We start from the raw sequence: 23,500 nt of genomic DNA on the forward strand, positions 1-23,500 counted from the left end.
TTTAACAATAATCAGTCTCCCTTTTATGACAGAGTTGAAGAAGAGTTTTTCTGGCAGAGAGTCATTAATATGCAGAATTCTTTTCCCCAAGAATCATTGAAGGCTGGGTTAAATTTATTCATAGCTGCGTAGATATATTTTTATAAAACCGAGAACTGTGAATGCTGGAAATCTGAAAATAAAACACAAATTACCAGAGAGACCCAACAGGTCTGACAGCATCTGTGGAGAGAAAACTGAGTTAACATTTTGAGTCCACTGAACCTTCTTCAGAAATCTGAAAGAAAAAACATTTTTAATGAGCAAGAGAATCAAGGTTTATGGGGACAGTCAGGAGACAGAGTTGGGATCAATCCTAATCTTCTAATGGAGAAGACTGCTCATACTCCCTAGTTCAACGCTCCAACTAAAAAAGTTAAAATGCTAATTTTTAGTCATTTTCATCCAATTGCCCAATTGTTTCTTGGAGCCAAACAATCAATTCTGTTTTTGTTCCTTTTCAAAAAACTATTCGAATTACAAATCTTGGCATGGCGAACAATTAGAATTTCCACAGGTAAGAACTATTATAACATTAATCATCCTTCTCATATTAAAGTGCCTGTCAAATTCATATCTGGAATGTCCCTGTCTTAACTTGACATTGACTACAGGGAATCTGAATTCACAAAATTCTCGGTCACTTTTTCATACTTCTGTGGATGGAAGTTGCTTTACAAGCATTTTACAAAATAGGATTTATGTCAGATAATTTTCTAGAGTTCAAAACGATGTGCAGGATCATTATATTTCATCACTCTGTCAAGAGATCAAATTAATTGGCTCAGTATCACAGCTAATAGGGATTCAAAGTCTATTAATGGAAGAAGTTATTACTTTTTGACCTGTACTGCAATAGATATGAGTTGTATACATTTACATAAATCAGCTGTCTGAAAATTCTAGTTCGAAAGCTGTCAGCTCTCGAAAGTGATGAATACTTGGAGTCAATGTTTAATATAAAAGCAGCACAATAGTAAAATGTTGCAGAGTTTCACATTCATTCCTCTGAAAAGAACATTAATGCAGCTATAAAGAATTACTTTGGTTAAAAAAAAAAGAAAAAACAGGTTCGAAATGAGCCTGTGCTAATAAGACATGCTAGTTTGAAATCTTACTTTTAGCATACAGTTTCTGATCCTAATTGCTAATTACCATAATTTGAACTTGCCTTGAGGTGCTGAGACAGAAATACCAGCAGTTTCAACATTCAAACACTGATTACGCACAATTTTCATGAAGCAGTATCTGTAGGTTCTGCACACCCACTTAAGCTGATGGTGTGGAGTTGTGTATCAGCTTGCATGAGCATCGCTCAGAGGACACATTGGATCTGAGACAGAGCCTTTCAGATCCACATGCAGATAGATGTATTGTACACTCACAGAGGAGTCATCCACTTTCCCAAACTCTTCCTTTCTTACACACGCATTCTGAGAGTTAGCATGACCAGTCAGAGATCATGGCCCTGTGTGCAAGGCTCAGGGAGATGGAAAGAAAATGATAAGCAGGATATTAAAAATATAACTTCCAGATTGATTGCTGTGCCACACATTGGCGAGTAGTGAAATGGGTGGATAGAGCAGAGGAATTTATAACTTTAAATGTTGCAATTGGGTGGGGTCCAGATTCTTAACATCAGGCAAGCTTCTGGGAGAGGTGGGACCACCACAGTCCAGTTAGTTTGTAACTCTATAGAGCAGGGACCAATCACCTTGCAGCATGGCTTACCCTTGTTGTTAGAGAGAGCTTTAACTATCCCAGCAAGGGTGTGGGAACCAGGATGAAGTATTAAAGGGGGCAAAAACAAAGGTGCACATAAGATTAAGGAAGGATGGATAGAAACATATACCAATTTATATAAATCAACTCTCTGTTTCACCATCCAAATTATTGCTTAAAGTGTGCAAGTTCAAGTGTGGTTCAGTGCAGCTAGATCAAAAGGTCGAGGTCTAAATTAAGTTTCCAGTGTATATAAAAAAGTGCACAAATGCTAAATACGTTTGGTGACTGCAGGTACCAACATTGTTGAGGTTATCTTATATCAGAGGGATAACAATTGCCTGGCTCATATAATTGTAGGATTGTGTGTAATATATTCCTAGACACGCAGGGTTCTGGAAACGTAAGAAAACAAAGAGAAAAGGACTGACAGTGTTGAACAAAGAGTAGCTTTGTATAAAAGAGAGAGAGGATGGCCTGGAGGGTCAAGGACAGAATCAATTTGATTAGTGTTAAGAAACAATGAAAGTACCGTTATGCGAATGGGCATATTCTCCAGGCCACAAATGAATGAAAAAGATACTGAGGAACAGACCTATTGGGAAACTAAAGAAATCAGTCATGTCAGGTCCAGGACATCTCAAAAGTTTCTGACCATTGCCTCTTGAGAGTCAATGGCATTACCATCATTGAAACCACCGTCCTGAAAACTGCCAACATCCTGAAGGCTACTATGGACAAGAAATTGAACTGGACTAGCCATACAAGTACTGTGGCTACAGGAGCAGGTCAGAGGTGAGGAATCCTACAGTGAGTAATGGAGCTCCTGACTCCATAAAGCCTGTCCACCACCTACAACGTTCATGTCAGGAGTGTAATTGAATACATCCCAATTTATTGGATGAGTGCTGCTCCAACAACACTCAAGAAGATTGACATCATCCAGAACAAAGTAACCATATTATTGGAAACCCATTCACAAGGATTCACTCCCTCCACTACATTTGGGAACTGGCCTGGAAATTAAAGGAAATTTATTACTGATATCGAAGAACACTGCTGATGAATTGGCACTGAGTGGTTGCAATACTGAGGGCCCACATCTGGTTGGATGTTGAATTGGTCAATGATGAAGGACTGGTGCTAACCAGCCAACTGCAGAGAATGTTAATTAAAAAGAGGAGAGAAGGAGATAACAGGTTCCTTTGTGGTGTTTTGCAAAAGGCAGAGTGATTTTGGAAGCTTCTGGACCGGTAGCTCTGGTTTGCTCTCTTGAGTATCCTCTCCAGTTATCAAATTGTTGAATGTTCTGACAAAAGAATTCCAATCTGCAAGAAATAAGTAAATATTCCTCAGTGTCTTCTGAAATTGTTTGCACTAATCATGTACCTTTGGAATTTGAGCAAGATATACAATTTTACATGCTTGTGAGGATTCATTTCACAAGCATTTCACGAAGACCTGGTTTTCAGAACTTGAAGCTCTTTCATTGAACTGACAAATTAAAATTATTTTATTTTATTTTCTATTTTTCCCTTAACCATGTCTGTCTCTAAGTTTTTCTGTGGGTGTGGGTGTTAGGATCAAGGAAAGTTGGATTTAGATTATATATATTAATTAGATTCCATTGTTGGTTACTTTTGTTCTGCTAAAGTTACACTATTCATAACAAATTGTTAACTTTTGTTTAAGTTATTAACTTGGGGGTGCCCAAGGTCTATTTTTGTAAGAATCAAAAACAGAAGTTGCTGCAAAAGTTCAGCAGATCTGGCAGCATCTGTGAAGAGAAATCAGAGTCAATATTTTGGGTCTGGTGACCCTTCCTTCAAACTTTATTTTTGTAAGATCTGGTTAGGAGGAGATGATCCATTTTGAGCATCATTGGATGTTTTAATTTCACTTGCAAATCCAGTGATTGAGAGACTGGTTTGGTTTGGCTTGCTATCCCTGTGTCCAAAAGTACCACGGTGCCACACAGCCCTTCCTTTCATCTTTCTAAACAGTTGACTTAGACCACTCCTTAAGCATCTGTATTCGAGTAAATGCAAACCAAATTTATGCTACCTCTCCTTATAATTTAACCCATTTGTCTTGATATAATTCAAATGAATTTGCACTGTAAGTACTCCAAGACCAGTTCATCATCGTTGTGATGTGGTATTCAAAATTGCTTCAAAACTGCAGGTGGGGGTTTCATTAATGCTTTGCAAAACTGAAGCACAATTCCCTCACTTTACACACCAAACCACATGAGATAAAAGCCAACCTTCCATTAACGTTTTTAAATTAAATTTTTCTGCTGCACACGAACTTCGTAACTTTTTTTTATACCTGAGCATGAAAATCTCTCTGCTCCTTCAGATTTCCTTTCTGACACTAATTAACAATACATTGCAAAATTGTCTTTCATTGACCCAAAATGGATGATTATATGGAACATGCGCTTCCAGTATTTAATATCATTTATATGAACTGTTCTTGATTTGTTGTTATCTCCTGCTCCCATACATACATGTCGTGACCTTCAAAAACACACAGTCATGTGGAAATTTTGATCTGTCATAACTGGCTTCTTTATCGAAGTTATTTATACATGTGACAGAAGGTTGATGCCCCAGTGCAAAATCCCAGGAAACAGGATTTCTAATATCCCACTGATTTGAATGTATTTCTTTCTCCAACCACCCATATATAACTAACCTATGTTACAAAATTATCTTCAATTCTGCTCAATCTCATTTTGTTTTTGTGAATAATAGTTAATGCAGAACTGTGTCAAATGTATCTGAAGATTCATGTCGATAATCTCCACAGACACTATTCTGTTCATCATGTTAGTGATCTACTCAAAAAATGCAGTCACATCGATTTGACGTAAGTTACTGTTCACAAATTCATGCTGAATCTCTTGGATTAATTTATAATTGTTCACAGATTCAGTCCCTTCATCTTCAGTACCATCCTGACAATTGTCATTAAGTTGACATGCTTATAATTGTCTGGATTCTCCCTCCTGCATGCTCCAGATATACAATGAGTAATGTTTGAATCATACATGCCCAAAGGCATAATTTCTAGCTCAAGAAATCTTTGGAACATAACAATTGCAGATGCAATTTTCCTTTCTATTTCTTTATTATCCTTGTACTACTGGTAATTTTATATTTGGACCTCTTACGTTCCTGAGAAAATGGATACAACATGTTAATTGATCATGTTTTTATTTCATTATCTGTTATCTTCATTATCCATCTGAGCATCACCAGCAGCTGCTTTTAATGTGGCCTGTCACATAGGGACTGTATTCCTAAGTGTTTTATCTGATTGTTTCCTAATGCAGGTCCATTACTCATCATTAAGTCGACATCATTCCATTTTCTTTTGAAACATTGTTTTAGAAAACTACATTTTAGAAAATGTATAATTTTTACGATTTGAGTTACTCTGCTTCTCAAAGTGCATGAAAATTAAAATTTCCTTTTAGCAACATGTAATTTCTGCTTTGTGCTCCCCGGTGTTTTATTTAATCATCCTAGCAACTACCCAAAGCTCTTTGGACAGCACCTTTGAAACTCATGTCCTCCATTACCAAGAAATACCAGGACAGCAGAGGCATAGAAATACTAAAACCTGTAAGTACCTCTTCCTAGCCACACACTATCCTGACTAAGAACTATATTGCTGTTTCTTCACTGTTGTCAATTAATATCCTGTTTAATATAGCCCTTTTCTAAAAGCACTATGGGTGTACCTACAACACATGGACTACAGTGATTCAAGAAATTGCCACCTTGAATGCCAATTAAGGATAAGTCCACATCCCTGAACAAATAGATAAAATTTTCTTCAGATCATTAGTGATCATCATTCCTTCAGATCATTGCCAACATCTCTTAGCAACTGTCAAAAGATTCTTTTGTCCTTTCCTGTTCCTTACTTCTTACCCATAGAATTTCCTGGCCGATATATTTTACTGCTATCTTTTTGCACCAGTGCTGTATTCCTCAATATCAAAATTGCTACATTTTTCCCCAATTTACATTCATTTTCCAAAGATCCGTATTAATATATATCACATTCCCAGGATTGGAATTTCATTGGGCATTTTATTTTTAATCATGTTAAAAGCTCAAATGACAATGTTAAGGATTCACAAAACTCAGATGCTATTGAACGGACTGTGATCATATGATTACAACTTACATACAGTACTCCAGGCAAACAAAGCCACAAGTTGAGAAAGTAGCAAAACAGAAATTACTGGAAAAACTGAGCAGGCCTGGCACTATCTGTGGAGAAATAGGAGAGTTAACATTTCAAGCCCAGTGACTCTTCATCAGAACTGATAACAGCTGGTAAAAAGTGGTATTTATGCTGAAGACCCCCAGATTAGGGGGAATGGGGAAGTTGAGTTGATAGGTGGAGACAGAGTTCAGTCAGAGAGACATGGTAGGGTAGACAGATAAGGGGATTCCTAGAACCGTAGAATCCCTACAGTGTGGAAACAAGCTCTTCCGCCTCCAAGAGCACACCAACCCTCCGAAGAGTATCCCAACCAAGCCCATTCCCCTATTACTCTAAATTTACCCTGACTAATGCACCTAACCTACACATTTCTGAACACTATGGGCAATACAGCATGGCTGATTCACATAACCTGCACTTCTTTGGATTATGGGAGGAAACTGGAGCACCCGGAGGAAACCCACACAGACACGGGGAGAATGGGTAAACATCACACAGTTGACCAAGGCTGGAATTGAACCTGGGTCTCTGGTGATGTGAGGCAGCAGTGCTAACCACCTAGCCACCATGCCACCCGTATTTATAGTAGTCGAAGAGTGTGGTGCTGAAAAAGAAAAGCAGGTCAGGCAGCATCCGAGGAGCAGGAGAGTCGATGTTTTGGATCATAAGCCTTTCATCAGGATTGTAGTAGGCCAGGACAAAAGGAAAACTGAATATGTGATCTTGAGAGTGAAGAATAGCAGAGAGTGGGTAAACTGTGCTAAAAGCTATCCATGTAATATCATAACAGGACTAAGCGTGGGTGAGAATTGGTTGGTTGTGCTGAAATTATGACAGGAACAGGGCTACAGGTTCCCTAAATGAAAGATCATCTCCAGCATCCACAGTTCTTTGTTTTATTTTAAGCAAGAAAGCAGGTCATGTGGTGCTCATTTTTGAGGTGGGTTCTGAGTTCCTTTTAGGTCCCAATCAGGTTCTTTAACATGAAGACACATTGTGGTTCGAAGACTACCGAATGTCATATGACTGCAATCATGAGACGGGTGTCCAGGGAATATCTCGTAAAAAGATGCAGAATACGCAAGTCACAATATTTATCAGCATGCAACACTGATTTGAAGCTATTTTGGAGCTCCATGTTCTAAACAAATCCCTTTCACTACTTCACATAACTGAGCCTATACTCAGCAACAGGAAGGATCCACCAGTGCTGTCTCAACTCTGTCAATGCTGGTTCAGTTCATCTCGCTGTTGCTACAATTGTACAAGTGTTGGCAATTTTTGCAATTGTCCCAAGTGGCAAGTGTCTCCAAAGGGAGATGTACAGGTGTTTGAGGGCTTTTTGCTGATTAACAGTCATTTGGCACAGAAACAGGCCCTTCAGCCCTACTTGTCCATGCCAACCAGGTTTCCCAAAATGAAGTTGTTCCATTTGCCAGCATTTGGTCCATATCCCTCTAAACCTTTCCTGCCTAAATATCTTTTAAATGTTGTAATTCTATCTGCCACTACCACTTCCTCTGGCAGCTTGTTTCACATATGCACCATCCTGTGTTTGAAGAAGTTGCCTCTAAGTTCTCTGTTAAAGTTTTCCCCTCTCACCTGAAGGAGAAAATGAGGACTGCAGATGCTGGAGATCAGAGCTGAAAATGTGTTGCTGGAAAAGTGCAGCAGGTCAGGCAGCATCCAAGGAGCAGGAGAATCGACGTTTCGGGCATGAGCGCTTCTTCAGGAAAGAAGGGCTCATTCCTGAAGCCCTCCTTCCTGAAGAAGGACTCATGCCCGAAACGTCGATTCTCCTGCTCCTTGGATGCTGCCTGACCTGCTGCACTTTTCCAGCAACACATTTTCAGCCCCTCTTACCTGAAACCTACTTTGGACTCCCCTACCCTGGGGCAATGACCTTGGCTATTCAACATATCTATGACCTTCATAATTTTATCAATCTCTATAAGATCACCCTCAGCCTTTTATGCTCCAGGGAAGCAAACTCCCAGCCTGTCAAGCCTCCCCTCATAACTTAAACCTTCCAGTCTTTGCAACATCCTTGTAAATCTTTTTTACACCCTTTCCAATTGAATCACATCCTTCCTATAGCAGGGCGACCAGAATTGTGTGCAGTACTCCACATGAGGCCTTGGCAATGTCTTGTACAATGGTAACATTCCTTGAGCATATTCTATAATGAGGTGAGTGCTTTCTTGCCAGGTTACAAATTTATACTTGAAAACGAAGTGGAACAAGCAAAGCTTAAGAATGTAAAATACAGAACGCAAATAGACTGTAAATCAGTTGCTCAGAGGTACTTGTGCAAAACGGGCATTCCTGGAGACTACAGTAAAACTTGGAAAATAAAAAGAGGCAGGGAGAACATGACAAACTGCTGCAAAAAGAGAGGACAAAGAGGAGATGGGCTCTCAGCAGAAGGTCATTCCTGCCCCTAACTATTCTCCACTCTGGACCACATGTGTAACATGCCTACTTTTCACAAAGGATGACCTATCTGCTACAACTGCAACTACAATGTTAATTATTTTTCCTTTCCACCTCAGGCTGGAGATATTTGGAACATCGTAGAGTTTTCTTTCCACTGTGCTGCATTAGCAAAATCACTGATGGTCTGTAAGCAAAGAGATAACTACACTCTGGAGTCTCTGATTGAAAACCAGCAGGCAGTGTATGAGTATGTAGTTCTGTAAGAACTGCAGTCTCACCAAAGTTTAGAGTATTACTGAGTACATGTACATTGCACTGTCTTACTACAAGTTAATGGTACAGAAAGGGATCCTATTGCTTCAGTGTATACAATGGGGCAAAGATTCAAGCAGGTCAATTTCAGGATCAAGTCAGCCAGCAGTCATGATGCTCTGATCAGACTACACTGCCCAACACAGAATACAATTGAGCTATCACAGCAATCCAAAGGGTAGCTACTGTGCAACAAGGGCTATTCACTGAAAGCACAGCTGAAAATGTACACACTTTTATGAAGGCATCTTTCTACACAAAATGTGAGAAGGCAGACATCATATCGCAGCAACTTTGCTGCTGCCCGAGATGTAATGAGGGCCAGTATTGGCAGAAATTGGCACAGCAGTACTGCAAGTATGGCAAGATTTGTGATGGGTGCTGCAGTGAGGTGCATCCATTGACATCAAGAGAACAGCCCTAGCCACCAGTTACATCATGAGAAATGAGGACAGGCAAATGAGGAAGGAATAAGAAAACACGGTGACAAACTTTACACTCACACTATCCATTTAGAACTTATTCACAAGCTATCCATCCCTTTTCAACTGCCCCACACCTTATCTTCCCATCATTCTTAACCATTAGAGGCACCACTTGACCACAATGCAAAAATAAAAGTACATCACAGCACAAACAAGCCAAATCAAACTTTATAACTGAGCTTTGTATACGATAATCAATGAACTATCCTGTGCATTCTCTCAGATCCTGGAGCTTGAAAGAGAAGTACTGGGGATATGTAAACAGTACAATGAAGGCAGAGCCCTGGAGTGTCAAGAGGACTGCTGTTTGAGAATCTCTGAAACAAAATTGTGTCATATATATTATGGCTTTAAATAGATTGAGAAATTTGAAACTCTCTTTGGGGAAAGAAATGAAGATCAATTTATTGGGTTCAAATTTAATAATACACACCAAAGGAAGTAACAAATGCTCTGTATCAGATGTTAATAGAAAACAAGGGCATTTACATTTCCAAGGACCAAAGCATCTCCAACTTATGTCTGCTTTACAAAAGGTATTATAATGATTTTTATTGCATTGAGCTTTACTGATACACTTCATTCCACTGTGAATTACGAACAATAATTTTATTGTGAAGCCAATTCGACCACAATCCACAGCCAACATAATAAGCTTTCAGAGCATCAACAATTGAAACCCGACAGGCCTACTGTCTTCCTGGTGTGTAAAAAAAAACAAATTAGCATTAATCTATCAAGCAATTTTAAGTGCTCAGCAAATTACTTACCAATCAGCCTTCACAATGGTTCTTTGAAGAGTTCAATATTTCCTCTATTTAGTCTTTTGTAGCAAAGATACAGGTCTCTTCGCTAAAAGGTTTTCTCTGTTAAGCAAAGAACAAACACATCATTCTTAATCGATGGTCAAGAAACTATTAGACAAATATTTGCACAAAATGTTTTATTCACTTATCTAATTTTAACCCAACAATGCAACAGGATCAGGATATTCAAATCAAGGGGCTTTTAAGCGATGCCAGAATAGATTCAAAATGCCTGTCATAATGGACTCAAATTAAAGAAAAGTTTTCCACAATTGAAAAAAATCAGCACCATCATTGTACTGCGTCCATCAATGAGCTCAAGCTTGACTTAGCTCAGATATAGAATTAGAAGAGGAACAAATGACTCATTGATACATTTTACAACTTTCACACAATAACTATCACATCATGATTAATTAAATCGACACAAAAAGCATCACAGCTTTATTTCAAAATAGTAACAAGACTTTGATGCAGCTTTAGATAACATAACTCAATTTTAGGGCTAAAGAAGGTCCACTAAGCTAACACCTGGAACGGGCAAGGAGTCTGAGGAGGAAAGATTGGACAGGTTCAGCTCGTATCTGCTGGAGTTTAGGGGAGTAACAGGCAATTTGTCTGAAACAGAAGAATCTGAGATCTCGTAGAGTGGATTGCAGAAATGATGTTTCTTTTCTTTAAAATGGAGTAACAGCAGGATAAGGTTTCGGAAGTAATATTGTCAATGGACAAGATGGTGGCAGAGTAAGACCCTTCTGCCAGAGGTCCTCTATTCCACCTGTTCTTTTTCATAATCTTTCTTTCGTTCTTTCTCTTTTTTTTCCTTTTTTATCTCCATTAGCACCGGAAATGAATCCTTGAGGTGCAGCAAGCCTCTAATCAGTGCAAATATGGCGAGTCCCGGAAAAGTGCGCAGACTGTGGGTCCCGGAGTAATGTGTGGATAGCAAGTCCTGGAGCAGCACGCGGTCGGTGTGTCCCAAAGCAGCACGTGGGCAGTGAGCCCTGAAGCATAGTGCGGGCAGTGCATCCTGGACCAGCGCATGGACAGTGAGTACCGGAGCAGGGTGTGAGCAGCGAGTCCTGGAGCAGCATGAAGGCAGTGAGCTCCGGAGCACTGCGCAGACAGTGAGTCCTGGAGCAGCGTTTGGACAGCGAGTCTTGGAGCAGCGATTGGACAGCGAGTCTTGGAGCAGCGCGTGGACAGTGAGCCCCAGAGCACTGCAAAGACAGTGAGCTTCAGAGCATTGCACAGACAGTGCACCCTGGACCAGCGTGTGGACAGTGAGTACTGGAGCAGGGTGCGAGCAGCAAGTCCTGGAACAGCGTGAAGGTAGTGAGCTCCAGAGCACTGCGGAGACAGTGAGACCCGGAGAATTGCGCAGACAGTGAGTCCCAGAGCAGCACGTGGACAGTGAGTCCCAGAGCAGCACACGGACAGTGAATCCCAGAACAGCACGTGGACAGTGAGTCCCAGAGCAGTGCGCGGACAGTGAATGCCGAGCAGTGCGCAGGCAGCGAGTCCTGGAGCAGCATGCAGACAGTGAGTCCCGGAACAGCACACGGACAGCGAGTCCTGGAACAGCGTGTGAACAGTGAGCCCCGGAGCACTGTGCAGACAGTGAGCCTCAGAGCACTGTGCAGACAGTGAGCTTCAGAGCACTGTGCAGACAGTGAGCTTCGGAGCACTGCGCAGACAGTGCATCCTGGACCAGCGCGTGGACAGTGAGTACCAGAGCAGGGTGCGAGCAGCGAGACCTGGAACAGCATGAAGGCAGTGAGCTCCAGAGCACTACACAGACAGTGAGTCCCGGAGAATTGCGCAGACAGTGAGTTCCAGAGCAGCGTGTGGACAGTGAGTCCCAGAGCAGCACATGGACAGTGAATCCCGGAACAGCACGTGGACAGTGAGTCCCAGAGCAGTGCGCGGGGAGCGAGTCCCAGAGCAGCGCACGGACAGTGAGTCCCAGAACAGCATGCGGGCAGTGTGTCGCGGAACAGCACGCGGATAGTGAGTCCCAGAGCAGGAATCTGGGAGTGAGCCCCGGAACAACGCGTCTAAGTGAGTCCAGGAGCGGCGTATGGCCAGTGATTCCTAGATGGAGGTCAGCACAGGGGAGGCAGTCCTGGAAGTTACCCTGGAGCAGTTAAGGTGCTGGTATGGAGCAGACTGGAGGTTTGGAGTGCAGAGGGAATGGCTGTTGGAGTGGGCTCTAGCACAACTATTCAGACCATCTGCAGAAGTCCTGCGCTGAGCTGTTACACTTTGATGTTTATTTGAATTTCTTTTTACCTGACTGTAATAACAATTCTTTAACAATGTCTTGTTTGTAACTTATTTTGTAAACTCTGTAAAGTAATTCAACCACTATTCGTTCCTCTTTTGTATCCAAGATTTGGACCTAGGTACTTGTACCTAAGATGGTGCCCTAAGAGACAGATAGTGTAAAAACTTTTCACTGTCCTTCTACACTGGAGTATACGTGACAATAAAGGATATTATATTCTATTTTTTTTTAAATCAACCAACTCAGAGATGCTACTCCACACCGAAAGCAGGTGGTACATGAACACAGCACTCCAGGTTCAGAGGTAAGGGAAATTACCACTGCACCACAAGAATCCCATCTCAAGGTCACATTTTATATTCATCTCTGTTAAGAAATACATTTGGAGCAGATGGAACTTACACCTGGGCCCCATAGCTCGGAGGTAAGGACATTACCACTGTGCAACAAGACCCTCAGAAATGACGTTTACTTTTATGGAAGAATCTTGTACCTAGGGGCACCGATTAAAATAAAGGATTGCCAAGTTCGTACACAGTTAAGGATATTTATTTCTCTCTCAGAATGCTGGCAGTTTTTGGAACACTTCAAAAGGCAACAGAAGCAGAGTCTTTGAATATTTATTTTGAGGCAGAAGTTGTTGAATTCTTGATAAGCAAGCAAGTGAACGGTTACTGGTGGGAGGTGAAAATGTGAAGTAATCAGATAGGCCATGATCTTATTAAATGCACAGCAGGATCGAAGGTTTGATTGGCGTTCTTCTGGTTTTATTACAATGTGTCAGGATGGTAGTGTCTCTCTCTCTCTCTCATTCAGAAAGCCTGGGTTCAAATCCTACCTACTCCAGCAGTGTTTGTCATCATACTGGGGCACTTTATCCCTCTAAACTATTCCAAGTTGCATACCCATCCAGATACCTTCTAAATGTTCTAATTGTACCAGCCTCTACCATTTCTTCTGGGAGGTCACTCCATATAGGCACCACCGTCAACGTGAAAAAGTTGCTCCTCTTTCCCCTCTCAACCGAAACCTACGCCCTCTTGTTCTGGACTCCCCCCAGCCCAGCTTAATTTCAAAATACCCTCAATGTACTTTTAACGTCAAAGTCAGTTCTTCAAATGACCCTTGAACATACATATCTCTGACTGTCTTTCCACTGATTTACATACAACACAGATGCAGGCCATTTTGCCCAAAAGGTACCTTTCGGCCCACTCTTGTCTGTCGATCTATATCCCTGTATGCCCTTCTTTATCTGCTTATTTAAATGTTTTGCATGAATTGCATCCAATGACAATACATTCAACATTTTCATCACCTTCTTTAAGTTCTCTATTGAATTTCTTGGTGTTTTGATCATATTAATGGCCTTTAATCTTTTTTTAAAGCGCATAAGTGAAAATGCATTTTTGTCAAGTGCTTCGGTCACCCTTCAGTCTACAGTTTCAAGCACGTTCATTTTTGATGTATAGGTGTATCTTTCAATTCTGCAGTCACCCTTACAAATCTTATTTTGTACATTGTCAAGCACTTTGATATCCTTGTGTGACATTGCTGTAGCTTTGAGGGGTGTATCGTGTCCTGGTTTCTTTCAAGAGAGAGATTGAATGAGAGGGAGCAAGCAGTCTGTGGTAACATAAACAGCTTGTGAGACCTTTGTTTTTTTTTTTGCAAGTTGGAACAGTAGAAGCAGCCTGAATGGATGTTACCCATTCTCATTTACCAGGATTTCTACTTTTTTTCAGAATTAGCTTTAACCATTTGCTGTTGGAATCTCAACAGGGAAGGAAGCTGCAATAAATGTCTCCTGGCTGCAACTCTCTCAGTTTTCACTTGATACTTTTTTTCTCTCTCTCGCTGCAGCTGGATTATATGTAAGATAATCTGTTTCTGGCTTTATCTTTTTGCCAAGGGGTGCATCTATAGGATGTTACTACATTGGAAAGTTAATTAGTAATAGTAACTGTAACTATTATTCTGTTAAGTTTCCCAATAGAGTTAATTGTTCTGAGTTCTTATTTCTTTTATTATATATTAAATATTATTTAGATTACTTACAGTGTGGAAACAGGCCCTTCAGCCCAACAAGTCCACACCAACCCACCGAAGCGCAACCCACCCAGACCCACTCCCCCACATTAACCCCTTCACCTAACACTACGGGCAATTTAGCATTCACCTAACCTGCACATTTTTGGACTGTCGGAGGAAACAGGGAGAATGTGCAAACTCCACACAGTCAGTTGCTTGAGATGGGAATTGAACCCAGGTCTCTGGCGCTGTGAGGCAGCAGTGCTAAGCACTGTTTGAATAAATTCTGCTGGGGAAACATTGAGTAGATTGACCAGTCAAATTGTATCTGGAATATAGCACTTCACATTTGCCTTACAATTAAAAAAACTTAGGGCTAGGCTACCTTCTTAAAATATTTTGAGGGGGTCACGTGTGGGCCATAACACTTGCTGTAATACAACAAACAGAACACTACATAATATTCCAAGTGTGGTCAAACCAAGATTTGAGGCAGGCTGGGCGGCACGGTGGCACAGTGGTTAGCACTGCTGCCTCACAGCGCCAGAGACCCGAGTTCAATTCCTGCCTCAGGCGACTGACTGTGTGGAGTTTGCACATTCTCCCGTCTGCGTGGGTTTCCTCCGGGTGCTCCGGTTTCCTCCCACAGTCCAAAGATGTGCAGGTCAGGTGAATTGGCCATGCTAAATTGCCCGTAGTGTCGGGCAGAGAGGTAAATATAGGGGAATGGGTGGGTTACGCTTCGGCGGGTCGCCGAAGGGCCAGTTTCCACACTGTAAGTAATCTAACCTAATTTAAGCATAACATTATTTTTCAATTCTATCCATCAAGGAAAGAATCCAAGTTTTTAAGTTGCCTTTGATTCCCAAATACAGTTGTTAATATGGATTGTGAACAACCATGGTCCCAACACTTGTCTTTATGGGACACTATTTTCAACCTTATGTGCTAATTGGATCCCAAGACAGATGGTGAAATATGAAAGTCGGCACTTTCTTTTCTTAATAATAGGTTTATTTACAGAATTCAGCATCCCATATATCCAACTACTTGCCCAGTGTCCCAGCCGTCTCTCTTTACATGCACTCCTTAATTAACCATTTTCCTTCATCTGTGTACCTTACCAATCTCATTAACATTCTGCTGCTTTGAATAATTACCCCTTACCTCCTAATTTCCAGTTTCTTTCTCGCAACCACCTAACTATATATTCTACTATTTGTTCTCCACACTACATGCTGTGACCTTATTCATACGTCTTTATGTAGTACCTTATCAAAGACATTGTAGAATTCAGGTAAATTCTAGCCCATGAATTATCCTTGTCTTTTTTTTTACCTTCTTCAATAATTCACTTCATCAAGGAAAGACTTCCTTTAGTTTTATGTTGAATCTTCATGATTACAATTTTAGATTCTAGATTTTTTTTTATTTTCTCCTTCTACGTTAATTTTGTCATTTTTCCTATTTCCACTCTCAAGCTGATGAGCCTGAAATTCCCTGAACATGTTCTATCCATCCCCGGTCTCAAACACTTCTCTGGTGCTGCGACCCATTTATCAACCTGCAGGACTCCTTTTCTGAAACGGTGGCTTTGAAAACATCAGCTCTGCTTTTACATTTCTCTTTCTATGATTCGAAATGCATTGTGATGACATTGCAATACTTCTCACAGAGAGAGTATTTGAATGAAAAGTTTCACAAATATAGTTTAAACTTTTGGTTATGGGGCTTTCAAGGATCTCGGGGTAGATATTTTTAATCAGCCTGTTCAGACATGATATGACACAACTCTGAAGCAGGTGGGACTTGAACCCAAGTATACTTCCTCTATGCCATAAAGAACCCTTAGGATCTGAGGGTATCCGGTTTCACAAAGGGTAGTAAGAATGCTTTGTCTGATAATTGCTACAATGTGGATAACTGACAAGGTATGTCTGGTTCACTAAAAACAGGACAAATCCAACCACGTTGTTTATTGTCATAGAGTTATGGAGTCATACAGCACAGAAACAGACCCATCAGTCCAACCTCTCCATGCTGAACATAATCTCAAATTAAACTAGTCCCATCTGTCTGCTCCTGCCTATTTCCCTCCAAACTTTTCATATTCATGTACTTGTCTAAGTGTCTTCTAAATGTCGTAACTGTGCCCACATCTGCCTCTTCCACAGGAAGTTCACTCCACATGTGAACCACCCTCTGTGCCAAACATTTGTCCCTCATGTCTTTTTAAATTTGTCTCTTCTCACCTTAAAAACGTGCCCTCTCATCTTCCTTTCAGTTTTCTCTCAGTCAGCAGAAAAGTGACGCTGCTATTAAATGGCATTTGAAAAGGAATAATTTGTTCACTGACAATCAGTGTGGGTTCTGCCAGGGCCAATCACCTCCTTAGCTCATTTAAATGATTAGCCAAACATAGACGACAGAGCTCAACTCCAGACTTGAGATAGGATTGACTGCCTTGAGCATCAAGGCAACTTTTCAATGAGTTTAGCATTAAAGAGACCAAACAGGTATTGAGGCGACTGGAATCAAGGGGAAAAGCTTTCTGCTTATTGTAGAGGTTGATTGTGGTTGGAAATCTATAACCTTTATCCAAGGACATCACTGCAAGAGTGACTCAGCCTATTTTCGTGGACCCAACCATCTCTGGTAACTTCATCAATTACCTTCCCTCCATCATGACCAAGGTGGGCATTGTTGCTGATGATTGCACAATGTTCAGCACAATTCATGAACTCCTCAGAAACTAAAGTAGTCCATGTGCATATGTGCCAGCATTTTGTCATGGAGCAGACCGAACGCCCTCAAAATATATTGAGAAGATAGTCTAGACCCTAATGTTTTCTTTTTTTAAAGCTAATTGTAAGATGTTGCGTTCCAGATGCAATGTGATTGTCAAACTACTTGACTTCAAGTCAGACATACTTGATTTTCATACTACAGTTAAACCACAAACAAAATAAAAACAAAAGACTGTAACTCTATTGAAATGCTTAACAAATAATATGTATTACCTACCACGAATTAACTGTTCCAGTATGCTTACATCCCACAAGCACAACCTTGGCAAAGGCAAATTCAGTAAAATAGACTGTCTCACATGCAATTCCAGCAGCAGGAAGAGAACCCCAGCTTTTAGCTGTAACACAAAGAGGAATAAAAGCTTCCATATCCACTACAAGACCCCAGCAACTGATGAAAGCTAAAACTAAAAATGCTGGCTTTGTGAGAGCTTGACCCCATCCATTCAGGTTACTTCTATTGATTGGAGTTTCAAAAAAAAAACCCAAGTCCTCATTAGCTTTTTATTGCCTTTAAGCAGCCCGCTCAGCACCTCTGTCTCAAACTTTCTTCATAACTAAAACCAGAACAAAATACACTTTTTCAAGCCATTGTATCATCACAATCTGGCCAACATCCAGACTTGCTTGATAAATGTTGAGTAGCGTTTATGCTTTGCAGGTGTCAGGCAATGGCCATCTCCAACAAGAGAGGATGTAACCATCTGCTCTTTATTTTCAATGGAACTACCGTTGCTGAATACCCCCCTAATCAACACCCCGGGGATTACTATTGGACCAAAAATTGAACTGGACCAATTATATAAATGCTGTGGCCACAAGTGCAATTCAGAGTCGAAAAATCCTTGGACTAGTAATTCACCAGCTGTCTCTCCAGTGCATGCCCACTACCTGCCAGGCACAAGTTAGAAATGTGATGGAATACTCTTCATTGACTGGGATGAGCTCAGCTCCAACAATACTGCAAAAGCTTGACACTACCCAGATCAAAGCAGTTTAATGGACTCAATCCCAAACCATCAGCTTCAACAATCACTGCCTTCACCACTGACCCACACTAACAACAGCGTGTACTATCATCAAGAGTAATTGTAGTTACTCACCAAAGCTCCACTGATAACATCACCTAACCTATTACAGTGGAGAAGGCAAGGACAACACCACCTGCAAGTCTGGCCATGTCAACAGCTCGTCAATGTTCACTTGAGATTGATTGCCATTCTCCTCACATTTAACAATACTTTAAAGATTTGTACCATGTACAAGATGTCCCTCACACTATCAATGTTAACAAGCCAGGACATCAACTTTGGTTCAAAGAAGACAGTGAGCAAGATTCCAGGAGCAGGTCCTTACACCCAAAGTCTCGGTCAGTACAATATCTCTCAAGTGGAGAGTCTCTGCTGAATGTGCCTGTTCTTGGAAATGGTAGTGGGTAATTTGGACACAAAGACTTGTGTGGTTACAAGATTTCAGTGTTAATTACTTGACCAAAGGATGTAACCATCTGCTCTTTATTTTCAATGGAACTACCATTGCTGAATCCCCCCTAATCAACACCCAGGGGATGTGACCCAACAATCAATTTAAGTAGCTGACTCCCAGTTTACTTGATTTGCTGATTCCTTACAGTTAATCAAAGTTATTATATTTAATATCAGGTAATTTGGTTCTATAAAATTGGCATTTCCACTAACATTCTATCAGAAACAGAGAAAAGTGACTATTTTCAAGAGTCCTGTTTTGTCAGCTTCCTCAGGTCAATAATCAGCTCAGGTTGCAGTTCATCTAATTATATGATAAGGTTAATCCTATCACACCATAAATATAGAACCTGTAAACTTCAGAGTTGGATAATATTCCAATATTTATGAATAGTCTTCTTCCAAATCAATATTGACCAATTCTATGAAGCCTCGATTTAAATGACTGCTAATTTTGTAGAAAGGAATTTAGCCTTTAACAGTTCAATTCTGTATCAGTGTTAATGCTGCCTCCAATTTACTGATAAAAAATAAAAAGATTTGCCTCGACCGAGATGTTCTCCCCGAGTAATAGTGTTGTAGGGACTGCAAGTCAACTCAATTTGCTCTACAAGCTGTAAATATAATGTAACAAGAGGCTTCATTGTATTTCCTACAGCTATTTAATAACTATATTAGTTTGCATGAGCAGTCTCAACATTCAGAAATATCTCTGCAGATGGAACAAAAGTGCATTAAAAATATGCAAGCAATTCTTTCTCATCCCTAAATGGGCAAAAGGTCAAACAGATCTGACACATTAAACGATTCCACTATTTCTTACTTATAACTCCCAAAAGTGCCAGAGGCTGAGGAACTGAGGATTAATTTTAAAAATCCAAATGAAATTAAGAAATTCATTAAGATTCCACAAAGTTACAATATTCTGAATTATGTTATTTATCACATCTCATATAATGTGAAAAGTTGAATATTTTCATTTAGCATTTTCTGGGAACAATACAAATCTAAACTGCAAAATGGGGCCACCTCAATCTTGCCAGGAGACAACATTTCCCAAATGATCTCAACTGGGAACAAACCAACAAGTAATTGATTTCTTTGGTTTGTTAAAGAACAAATAACATAATCAAAAAATGGAATAAAGAGCAAACATTTCTGTCATTGTGGACATAACGCTAAAGATAACAAATGAATCTTCAAAAACAGTACAGATCCAGCTTTGCAACATTCATTTGCAGTAAGAGAACACAAATAAGAAACAAAGAAATCTTTCACCTCAATCCCTGGAAATGTTAACATGTCCAACACATTTATCAGCACACCAATAATACCCGGGGCAGAGGGGTAAACTATTTTACAATTATCCAAGACCATGTCAGAGGCATTTAAGCTCCCACGAGTAGCAAAATTACATTCAACCACAACCTGTAATTTCAGCCACATAATATGTCCCTCACACTATCAATGCTAACAAGCCAGGACATCAACTTTGGTTCAAAGAAGACAGTGAGCAAGATTCCAGGAGCAAGACCTACAATGAGGTCAAGCTACAATGCAAGGTAGGCCTGTCAAACAACAAGAAGCTACATATGATAAACAGTGCTAAATGATCCCACAAGTCATGAATTAGATCAAAGCTCTGGAGAGCTATACATCCAGCGGTGAATAGTAACAGATGATTAAACAATGAACGATAGGAGGATTCTGATGATGTGAAAGTCTGGCAAAGCGACAAGGCAGACCATTGCAATGCTTAGCAGCCAGAAGTGCCAGGTGGATGATCTGACATGACCTCTTCTTGAGGTGCCAAGATAGATGCCAGTCTTCAATTGATTAACTCAACATTTTTGTAAGAAATAGCTGTAGGTACTGCATACTGTAAAGGTAATGCACCCTCATAACATCTTATCATCCATCATGCAATATAGAAAATTGCCAACATATGTGCTGAACACTATACAAGGCAAATTAATTCTACTCATTACTATCTCATCAGTCAATTCTGAAACATTAGCAGAATGATGAAAGGTGTAGTGGCAATGCTGACATTTGGCACTTCCACTGCACTAATCTGCTTAACAATGCTCAGCTCTGGTTCTGTCAGACCACTTGACTCCTGTCCTCATTGAAGCCTTTGTCCAACAAATACCAGAAAAGCTGACTTTGAAAAGGAGTGTGAGAGTGATGAGGGTGCATTTGACAGATTGTGGCATTAAAGAGTCTGAAAAAGAGGGAAATCACACTCCATTAGTTGAAATGAACTGAATTGGACTCAAATTACTACAGTGAAACGTTTATACGTCACCACACACAGTGGCATCGTATGTACAAAGATACCTAGTTACAGTCTCTTCAGTTACAAGATCTTGAAAAGAAGAGAAATAAAAATTTCAGCATCATAGAAATAAAAGTTCAGAACAACGGTCTTCCAGTCCAGACCACGGTGGCAACTAGCCTCCAGTCCGCACTGGACCTTGGCTTCACCTCAAGACTCATTAGGGGAGATTGCTCTGGAATCACCTCGAAACCAGGAGACAACACTGAGGCCATGCCAGGCTGAGAGACTGCCATACACTGCTGGAGGACCACCCCACTAGGCCAAGTAAACACTATGCCTAGGGGGTTGCCATGCTAAGCCCGGAAGCCACAACAGGGGACCACCACACCATGCCAGGCCAGGAGGCCACTTCGCCAAGCCAGGAGATCACCATGGGAGGCCACTACACCAGTTTGAGAGGATCTCTCATCGTGTCGACGCTGAGGTCAGGAGTTGTCAGAGGCTGGAATCACATCTTGTGCAAAGTTCTGTTGTTTAAGGTCGATCATCTCCAAGGCAGTACTGCAGCAGTCCCTCAGGGTAATGTTTGAGCCAGAGCATGGGGGCTGGTGTTTTACCCATTTTCTGCTTCCAGGCCCCTTTACACTCCCATCTACTTCACATTCTCCTGGTATCAAGATTGGGAACAATAGTCACAGTGGAGAAAAACTGTTTACATAGGTTTAGCAAAACATCACAAAACTTTATAAAGTCTGCTGGAAGCTCAGATTTCACTGGGATGTACTCTTCCGCCAAAGTTTTGTGAAATATTACAGAAAACTTCGTTGTTTGTCTAAGGCAGCTTGGACTGTTTCTTCGATCCTAATCCTAGGCAATGATCAGGCAATGACATCCAAAAGGCTTTGGGCTGAATATTCCATTTGTCTTTGCTAAGTTCAACATGGATGGCGTTCTTCAGAGGATTTGTTGCTGTGAGACGTAACAAGTTCCTTCACCAAGTCTTACCAAACTTGCTTCATCAAGTATTTACCACGACACCATGGCATTTCTTGAGTTTGTGTTCAGCCCCACTTTAGGAGATTCCATTCCTGGAACAATTCAGCACTCAGCAGATACCCCAAAGCTCACTGGCATCTCTTGGGCTTGCAGCATCTTTCCAAGCCTGTAGAACATCTAGACAAGCACTGCCAGTCTTCTGCTGTTCTGCACAGTTCCTGACAATTGCTTCAAACATGACAAATGGGGGTAAGTCAGTGCCCTGTTTTGCAGGTCTGATAATCCTCTTGACATCCAACTCCTGCAGGATCCAGGAATGGAGGCTAAGTTCCCAAACCATGTCAGGGTGGTCCAAGGTTGCTATTTGAGTAAAATAGTATCAGTAATGTGGAGGAATGCCCAACACTGCAGAAAAAAAATCAACGTCCATCTCACTTGGTAAGTTTCACCACTTTTTCTCTGCTACCTCTCACTCACCCTTTGTCTGCTACTGAAGATACTTTCCACAAGGATCATGCAGCATCAATTTCATCACTGTCTGCTACATCTTCCCGACGCACTATGACCCACCTCGACCCTTGACACTGTTAACCCCGCATGTCCTCGGTGCTGCCCACACATTGGATCAGACACCTCCCACGATAGCTGGCCATCCCTCATTTCATGAGGTAAACTGCCCACAAGAGTGAAGACAGGGGCTTGGCTGCCCATCATTCAACTCTTCATCCCTTACCTGGAGAGGATCCTGACTCTGAGTGAAGGGTATCTCCTTTGGCTTGACTGGGGCCTGCAATAATCTGAGTCTGGTGTCTCTGGCTGAGGGTGCAAAATGCAAAAACGGTGTGGCAAGGCAATGCAAGGCAGAGATGCTGTGAGAATCCAGGAATGCTCAGAGTGAGCGAGCGCAATGAGGGTGAGTGAGCACAATGAGAGCAAGTGAGCAGGCTCGAGATGCAGTCTTGTCCAGCTCACGAACTGAGTATGTGTACTTGAACACACAGGTGTATGTCTTTGTTGCAGCATTACATTGTCAGAGCAGCATTTAAGTGTAAACACATTCTGTAAGTGGATCAGAAATGTGTCATGAGGGTTCTTAGAGGTTGCACATGTTGGATGCCAATGGCTGATGACGTAGTGTGTCTTCAGTGTGTTCCCTGAAACATTGGTGCCTAGTTAGGAAGATGGAGCTCAACCAGAGCACATAATGAGTTGAATCCACCAGGTCCTTGCTCTGGCTTCTGACTCAAGATTTCCCGACACTGAACTTGCTTGGCAGAGTTGAATATTAATGAGGTGATTTGGATTGTTAACAAGTCTTTAATAAGCAACATCCCCATATTGCCTCATGAGAATTTCACCTTGTTGCTTGTGAAAAGCATAAAGAAAGGCATGTGTTGTTGCTGTTAACATTGAAATGGGGCTGACTGCTTTTCTTGCTTAATTCTGTCAGACATCTCACCATGACCACTTTGCTCAGACACCTATTAGCTTGTCACAGAGTGCAAAATATTATCTTATTTTAAATTAAAACTGACCACACTTAATATTGCAAAACACAGAGCATTTGAC

General features: G+C 41.1%; 1 protein-coding gene across 7 annotated transcripts in view; it reads right to left on the bottom strand.

Annotated features, from left to right (window-relative positions):
* The window catches only part of LOC122559093 (contactin-4-like), a 2,514,776-nt gene that overhangs the window by 2,141,764 nt on the left and 349,512 nt on the right, over window positions 1–23,500 (bottom strand). For all 7 annotated transcript variants that reach the window (XM_087994461.1, XM_087994471.1, XM_087994472.1 and 4 more), the window contains one exon: window positions 10,010–10,105. The gene's annotated coding sequence lies outside the window, so the exon portion shown is untranslated. The remainder of the gene's footprint in view (window positions 1–10,009; window positions 10,106–23,500) is intronic.

The sequence above is a fragment of the Chiloscyllium plagiosum genome, unplaced genomic scaffold (genome assembly GCF_037043375.1).
Source record: "Chiloscyllium plagiosum isolate Xiang-an unplaced genomic scaffold, Cpla_swu_hap1 HiC_scaffold_14, whole genome shotgun sequence".
In the NCBI taxonomy this organism is placed as follows: Eukaryota; Metazoa; Chordata; class Chondrichthyes; order Orectolobiformes; family Hemiscylliidae; genus Chiloscyllium; species Chiloscyllium plagiosum.